The 7,900-nt window shown below is 46.1% G+C and overlaps 1 protein-coding gene across 4 annotated transcripts in view; it reads left to right on the top strand.

Annotated features, from left to right (window-relative positions):
• The first annotated feature begins 2,308 nt into the window (after window positions 1-2,308).
• The window catches only part of MED18 (mediator complex subunit 18), a 51,484-nt gene continuing 45,892 nt past the window's right edge, over window positions 2,309-7,900 (top strand). The window contains exons 1-2 of one of the 4 annotated variants that reach the window (XM_086957587.1): window positions 2,337-2,391; window positions 2,488-2,519. The gene's annotated coding sequence lies outside the window, so the exon portion shown is untranslated. Of the gene's footprint in view, window positions 2,392-2,487; window positions 2,520-7,900 lie in introns of all 4 variants that reach the window. The other 3 variants (XM_086957589.1, XM_086957588.1, XM_086957586.1) reach the window with 3 other exon arrangements.

Raw genomic sequence — 7,900 nt, 5'->3', positions numbered from 1 at the left:
CATGTGTAAAGGCGGACAAAGGAGGAGCCTTGGTAATTATGAACACCACTATGTATGAGCAGAAACTCAATGAACACATTGCTGACAACACCACATACATGAGACTCAATGATAACCCAACTAAACGATTCATGGACATTTTAAGGAACATAGTTGAGAAAGCTTACCAGGCTGAGATCATCAAAGAAAAAAACTAAGAATTTTTTGTTTAAATCAAACCCGAGGAGTCCATCAATATATATGGTCCTGAAAATTCACAAAAACCCCACAGATCCACCACCGAGACCTATCGTTTCTACCTGAGGTAGCTTACACGAACCCGTGGGGCAATTCCTCGACAAATATTTACAACCTGCAGTCAAGTCCAGGAAGAGTTATATCAAGGATGCCACCGATTTTCTACTAAAATGCAAGAAATACAAGTGGAAAAAGATGAAAGCTTATTGTTATGCACGGCAGATGTCAAATCGTAATACACGTCAATTCCGCACAAGGAAGGCATTGAGGCTATGGAACAAGCTATCTTACATCTAGACATGGACCAACCCATGCAACTATTTCTCATGGAACTTGTATACTTTACACTCTCACAGCTATTTCAAACGCAAAAACAACTGGTATCTTCAACTCGTAGGTACCTCTATGGGAAATTGCACTGCTCCTGTATATGCGAATCTTTTTGTGAATCAATATGAGGAGGAACACATCTTAACCAACACCGAATGGAGCAACAACATCGAATTATACGGACGTTACATTGATGAAGTGTTCATCATTTGGAGAAACACCAAAGAAAGATCGCAACAAGCATTAACTACTCTCAACGGGATTGATCAACAGATACAATTTACATGGGAAATAAATACCGAAAGAATCACGTTCCTAGACGTCGAAGTGAAGTTACATTCCAATCACTTATCCACTGACATTTATCGCAAACCAACAGACAGGAACAACATGTTACATTTCACCAGTTTCCACCAAATGTCACTTAAACAACATCTTCCAATATCCCAGATGATTAGGGTGAAGAGAATAACATCGGACCCAGAACAGGCTACGTTAAGAGTAGAGGAAATGGGAAACAGATTTCTACAACGAGGGTACCCTAAGAATCTAATTAAAAATCGCCAAGACCAAAACACGTCATGCAAAGAACATCGCTTCTTAAAACTTCAATCAAACCACCGAATAAAAGGACAGTGATTGTCTCTTAATTTTCTAACCTAAGCCTAGATTTTAAGAAAATCATCAACAAGCATTGGCCGATGCTAAGTTTGGAGCCTGACTTCAATGCAATATTTGATCACAGACCACTATTTGCATATACTAGAGTGAAAAACATTGACGAAATTTTGAAATCACCTAAAACTTTAAATGTGGTAGCTAAAGGAACAAGACCATGCGCGAACTGTAACAACATCATACCGGGACCTAGTGTTACACATCCCATGAAGGGTTACAAAATCAAACTCACAGTGACCGCGACATGTGACACTGCCAATGTAATCTATTTGTTGAAATGTCCCTGCGGAAAAATCTACGTTGGGAAAACTGAACGCAAAATAAAAGTGCGGTTTAATGAACATAAGTCGAATATTAGGACACGTAACCTCAAATCATCAGTGGCAACACACTTTTCAGAATATAATCACAATGTTTCACAACTGAAATTTATGATATTAGAAGTAATACAGAAAATCGAAGGACGAGAAAACAACAAACATCTGCTTCGCCATGAAAACTTTTTGATTTGTAAATTGCATGCAACCAAACCCAACTGGTTAAATGACCGTACATTACTGGCTTGTTATCTATAATTGTTTCCATTTACCAGTTGAATGCATATGTTATGCCTGTTGTTCTGCACACTTAGTTCCAAAAGTGCTATGAAGTTCTACATACTCCTACACCAATGTACACAAACTACCGGTATATACTCAGACATCTCATTAACCTTGCAACTCACTTCTAGTGTTGTCATGTACTTAAAATTATTAATCCGAAAGATAATGTGTATCTAGCTTGGCCAGTAGCATACTATGAGCCACCTTATTCATTCTCGATAGATCTCTTGAGATCATCTTTTGAAATTGATGCATCGAGTGTTCACACATTTTTCTGCACACTTACCCACATTCGCTATCCAATGATTTCACTTTTATTTTATTTCACTTTTACCAGATTTATTTAGCCGTTTTCGGCACAGACTTTTCATTACGCGATCCTTCGTATTCAGTCTTTCTTCGAGATTTATTTCTCGAGCGCGATCACATGACTTTATTCCCCCAATGGGCGTCCATTTAGCAGCACAACCAGGAAGCACTGGCCAGTATTGAATACAGACAACTGCAGAACGCCGCGTCTCCACACGTTTTGTACCACCATTGCGTAAGTATTATCGACATGTCCTTTTTTTCTTTCACCTGACTTTTTCCTTTACCTGACGGTTTCACAAACTTAATGCGCGACACTTATCTTTTTCAGACTCCAACATAAACCGAGTCTAAAGTGTTCAAGTAAGCTTGTTCGTTTACCGACACTATGTTGCTAATGCATGAACCCCAGCCCCTTAACGCATCACTTTTCACCACGACCGATCTCGAATACCAGCAGTTCACATGGTCAATTAGCTTGCACCGAGTTAAACCACACAGCACTATTCACAATGAAGCATTTGTTCATCTATTTGCCGTATTTAAATAGATCACGCATGCTGTATGCATGAATGTCCATTAAGAAGCAATGTTTATCATGGGGGTATGTACAGAGGAACATGTGTACCTTAGATATGCTCCCAGACGAAGGGCACAGAGCCCGAAATGCATTGAAGCTAATATGAAATCATGATGAAAAGATATTATTTTGGATGATGAAATGAAGATAATTTCATATGGAGAATCATGGAAATAAAAAAATTATTCTCAAGATTAAGTTGTGAATATATATTTTTTGGAACATTAGTGGAATCCAAAAGGAACCATTTAAGTGTGCCCTACAGGATGCAACCAATCACCGATTGGAGGCACAATTGAAACACATCCCTGTGTGCCATAGCTGCAACCCACTGTCTGATATTTAGGTAAGTCACCCCATTAGCAGGGTGCACCAGTGTCCCCAGATGAGGGTACAGTGACATGAGCCCTGTGCCCCTACACTGTCTAAGTCCATTCTTAGACATTGTAAGTGAAGTAAAGCCATAAAGAGTATATGGTCTGGATGTTGGTCATTATGAACTCCACAGCTCCAGAAAGACTTTACTAAAACCTGGGACAATTGGTAGCAAACTTCTCAACACATTAAACTCACACTGATGCCAGTGTGGGAATTGATGTACAATGCCCACTGAGGGCATCTTAGAGATGCCCCTTGAAAAACGACCTGCCCTGATGTGGTTCCTGAAAGGCTACCTGCCATTTGCCACACCAGACATGTTTCTGGAACCCTGGGTAGAAAACATCCACTCTCTGGGTCCAGAAACAAAGCCCATCCTGGGCCTAGGTTTCATGACTCCTACCCCAGGGTGGGTTGGGTCCACGAAAGGGGAAGCTTTAAAAGCCTGCCCACTTTGTACGCTGTCCCTGCCTTTTGCTGCCCCCAGCAACTGGCTCCCACTAGTTCTGACCCCCACTTTGTGTGGGAGTATCAGCATGAAAAACTAAGCTAGGAGGAGAGCAGTGCCCACCTTTGCCAACTCCACTCCTCAGGTGGGGGAGGTGAGGTGAAGCACATATGTCAGTCCCCTCCATCTTAGAGATGATGGAACCCAACAAATTAGGAAAAGACTAATGCTCTCCTCCCACTGGAGAGTGGCATAATAGGAGGTGTACTCACCCCAAGTAAAAGACTCACTGGTCCTGACCTGCACACCCCTGTAACGCCCCTAAATTTATTATTTAGGGGCAATTCTGAACCCTACCTCCTGAGATTTGAGGAAGAAAGAAGGACCGAAGAGCCATGCTGACCCAGGAAGAATAGGACACCTATTGCTTTGGCCCCAGCCGTACCGGCCTGTCCCAACTTCAACCTGCCTACAGTGAGAACCCCGGCGAGTCCATCAACGAGCAACCCCCAGAGCCCAGCGGACCTCCCCTGAACTCATCTAACAGACTCTGTCTCCCTTGACCACCGGATTTTCTCAAGCCAAGACTCACCCACAGAATTTGGATCCAGGTGTCTCTGCAATTCTGCCCCACTCTGCACCACACCCACACCCCGGTTCGAGTGGCCCAACCCCACTAGGAGGTCTCCCTAGTGATCCTGACCTAGGATCTGGTGATCCCCCGAGCTCCCTCAAGCTTCAAGATGATGCATGCAGCCTCAACCTGAGGGTCCCCCCAGACCTGATAAGAAGAAACCGATGCCAAAAGACACCCCTGCACACGATGCCGCAGAGCCTTGGGTGGCCCAATAGACGGTGTCCAGGCATCCCCCAAGATCCCAATTTACCTCTACAGCGGGTGGTCGCCCCCTGCCCGAACCTGCAATGTCTTTGCCGAACCAAAGATCTCCATTGACATCCACTTGGCCCTTGGCAACCTGCGCCCTTGCCGCCACTGTGCCGCTAGTGGTGCAGATCCTGTGCCACTTGTTGGCCCCTGCAGTGCTGATCTTAACCCCAGGAGCTTTGCTCCCACAGCCAAGTGGCCTGCTTGTGAGCAGTCCCTGACTGAAGGCCCCCTTAGCGCCATTGGCTAACACTGAGCCCCTGCACTCCGCATCCAGCTGCCCCAGTACCGCTGGTGGTGCAACTTTAGTGCCAACCTAGATCTTAGTGAACCTTGGTCCTAACCCCAAAACTCCCACTCGTGAGTCGAGCACTTACCTGTGAAACCGATAACCATTTTTCTCCCATAGGAACCAATGTAATGTGTTTTTCTTCCTAAAATGTTCTGTGTTGAACTGTTTTGTAGAGAGCAAAAGTAACTACACTGCAAATCTTGAAAAGTCTTACTTACCATGTATTGTGAGATTCCTGGCATGGTATCTAGGCATACCACCCTGAGTAGTTGATGTAATCCATAAGTATTCCAAAATAATTACTGTGTAATCTAAACTGCTTTTTGAACCAATACCAACCTCTAACAATAGCAAATTCAACCGCATCGGCACTTCCTTGTAAAGTCTTGCATTTGAGAATATATTTTACTTATCTGTGCCAAGTTCTGCTTGGTTCTAAAAAGAAAACATGAGTATACCTTTTTTATACTTACCTAATTGGTTGGATTCAGGCTCTGCATGTGTACCATCAGTCTTGATTGAGTGAATACAATAAATGCTTAACACACCCTCTGTATAAGCCTAACTGCTCGCCCAAGCTACCACAAAGAGAGTTGTTAGTATTTACCTAATTTTGCCACTGCTATACCTCTGGGGACTCCATGGACTCTGTGCACACTATACCTTACTTTGGTAAGAGCCATCTTCCTCCAATAACTTAGAACATTTGCTATGACATATTCATCTGATGACATCTGTAAATATATGAAAGTGGGGTGGGCTTGTAAACAACCATTCCTTTTTAAAACTGGTACAATAAAACCCTCCTTGGTTCTATGTACAATTGCAAGACATCATAAAGTGCATGGAGTCCTGAGGAGATTTGTTATCACAATTGCAAGGACCTAAGGAATTTAGGTCAAAACTTCCCATTGGGTTAGCAAATATCAAATGCAGTAAATTAAATCTGAGTCTTGTGAGCAGATATCTATCTAGCCCTGTTATTTATTTACAAGAGTAAGTTATGGCTCCATGACCAATGTGGTGGTAGTCCAGATATATTTTCTAACAGTGGGTATCAACAGCTCTACACCTTCCCTAGAAGATTTCATTCTTTCCATAAAATGTTCCTTTACCCATTTGTGGTCGCCTTTAAAAAAATTCTCGGGGTTGGTAAACATCTCCCTCCTTTCCAGATTGTAGAGAGAGAGAGTCCCTTATATACCATAGCCATTGAATTTTATAGACCTGGTAAAGTGCCGTACAATCCCTCATAACGATTCAGACCCCGCTCCTCCCTGGACCAAATCCTCACCCAACTCAGCAAAGGGCTGAAAGCAATCTGGTCACTTCAATACCTGGCCCCCAGCTCTTCATGTGCACAATAGGATGACATACTCTTGGGCACACAGAGTAGACATATGAGAAGTTTTGTTTACCTCCACATGGAGTTCACATGGATCCGAAAGAAAACAAATATCACTCCCATATAGAGCATTGGATACACACTTGGCCTGATAAATCTTGACAAGGGCTTGAAGGAGTCTACTTCCCAGCCTAGCAGCAAAGCTAAAGACTGATCCTATGATCTGCCTGAGCTCCTGACCTTTGGCCCCAGTCAGGGGCTTTCAGCTCAGATAGAAGTCAAGTAGCCCACTCAGATAGGCAAAACTCTCTGCCTTTGCCAATAAGTCCCCATTCAGGCTAAAAGACTTTGTTCTGGGTTTCATGGGACCCACCACCATAACGTGGGATTTAGTGAGGTTGACTAAAATGTCTAAATCCCTCATAAAGGAGTCAAATGTATTCAAAAGGGTTTGTAGACCATTGGCCGATCTCGCTATTAACACTGCGTCATCCACCTATAAAAGTACTGGTAGGAGACGAGTACCAATCAATAGGCAGTCTTCTTTTGCTGAAAATAATGCCTGTTACAGGTCATTTACATGCAAAGTAAATAAAAAAGGTGCAAATGTGCAACCTTGTCGAACCCCATGGAGAAACGATACTATATTAGGGACGGCGCCCAGACCTAATAGGATCTTCCATAACTTATTGCGGTTGACACAGTCGAAAGCCGCTGTGAGATCCATAAAGCCCATATGGATTGTCTCTGAGCGTGCAACTGTGTATTTATTAACTAGGGCTGGGCGTAGTGCCACTATGCACACTGCGCAGAATTTTGGGGAAAAAAAAGTGGAAAACGGGGGCACATCCTGAGGGTCCATGTGCCCGGGACAGGAGTCCCTTGTGCCTGGGCAGACTCCCTGATCTCCCCGGGCCAGTTGGAGCCTGGGAGCCCTGCAGCCCCTGGAGCCCCCAGAGTCCTGCAGCCCCCGACCCCTACAGTCCCCGAGCCCTGGAGCACTGCAGCCCCGGAGCCCTGCAGGGGCAGGCGGGAGCCCTCCCGCGGAGGCTCGGGGCAAGCAGATTGGCGTAATTTCGGTCCCGGCCATCTGGTCGCCCCTCTCGCCTTTGCCATCTGGTCGCGCCCAATACTTTCCTATGGGGCGACCAGATGGCAGGGCTTTCCTGGAAGTCCCGATGAGGTGCCATTCGCCTCCCGGATCCCAGGCAGGGCTCCAGGAGGTCGGGCACGTTTGCGCCCTGGGTCCCCTCTGTCACCTCGAGTGCACGGATTACAAGAAAGGGGGGTAATTTTCCTCCGGATTACTAGGGGCAAGGGTATGCCCGGACACCCTCTTGGGCCTGGTGGGTCCCTGCCGAGGACCAGAGGGGCTTTGTTCCCGGGCAACACCTCCCAGGCATCTGGGGCTCCCTCCTCCGGCCCGCAGCGTGACGAAGTACCCGGGACGGTCTCCATGGGTCCCGGGCCCTGCAACCCCGCAGTCCTGCAGTCCTGCAGCCCCGGAGCGCCGGAGCGCAGCAGTCCCTGGAGCCCCGGAGCCCTAGAGACCTGGAGCGTAGGCAGGCGGGAGCCCTACCACGAAGGCCTCGGGATGGGCGGATGGGGAGTCCTTTCGGTCCCGGCCATCTGGTAGCTCCTCTCGGCCATCTGGTCGCACGCAATGCTTTCTTATGGGGCGACCAGATGGCCGGACTTCCCTGGAAGTCCCGATGAGGAGCCCTCGCTGGGCTCCAAGTACTTTCGCGCCTTGGGTCCCCTTAACCTCGCGGTGCGCACTTGTTCCCAGAAAGAGGGGAAGCCTTCCTCCGGATT

The sequence above is a fragment of the Lissotriton vulgaris genome, chromosome 2_1 (genome assembly GCF_964263255.1).
Source record: "Lissotriton vulgaris chromosome 2_1, aLisVul1.2, whole genome shotgun sequence".
Taxonomy (NCBI): Eukaryota; Metazoa; Chordata; class Amphibia; order Caudata; family Salamandridae; genus Lissotriton; species Lissotriton vulgaris.
The sequence above is the reverse complement of the archived record's forward strand: the minus strand, read 5'-3'. Positions and strand labels throughout refer to the sequence as shown.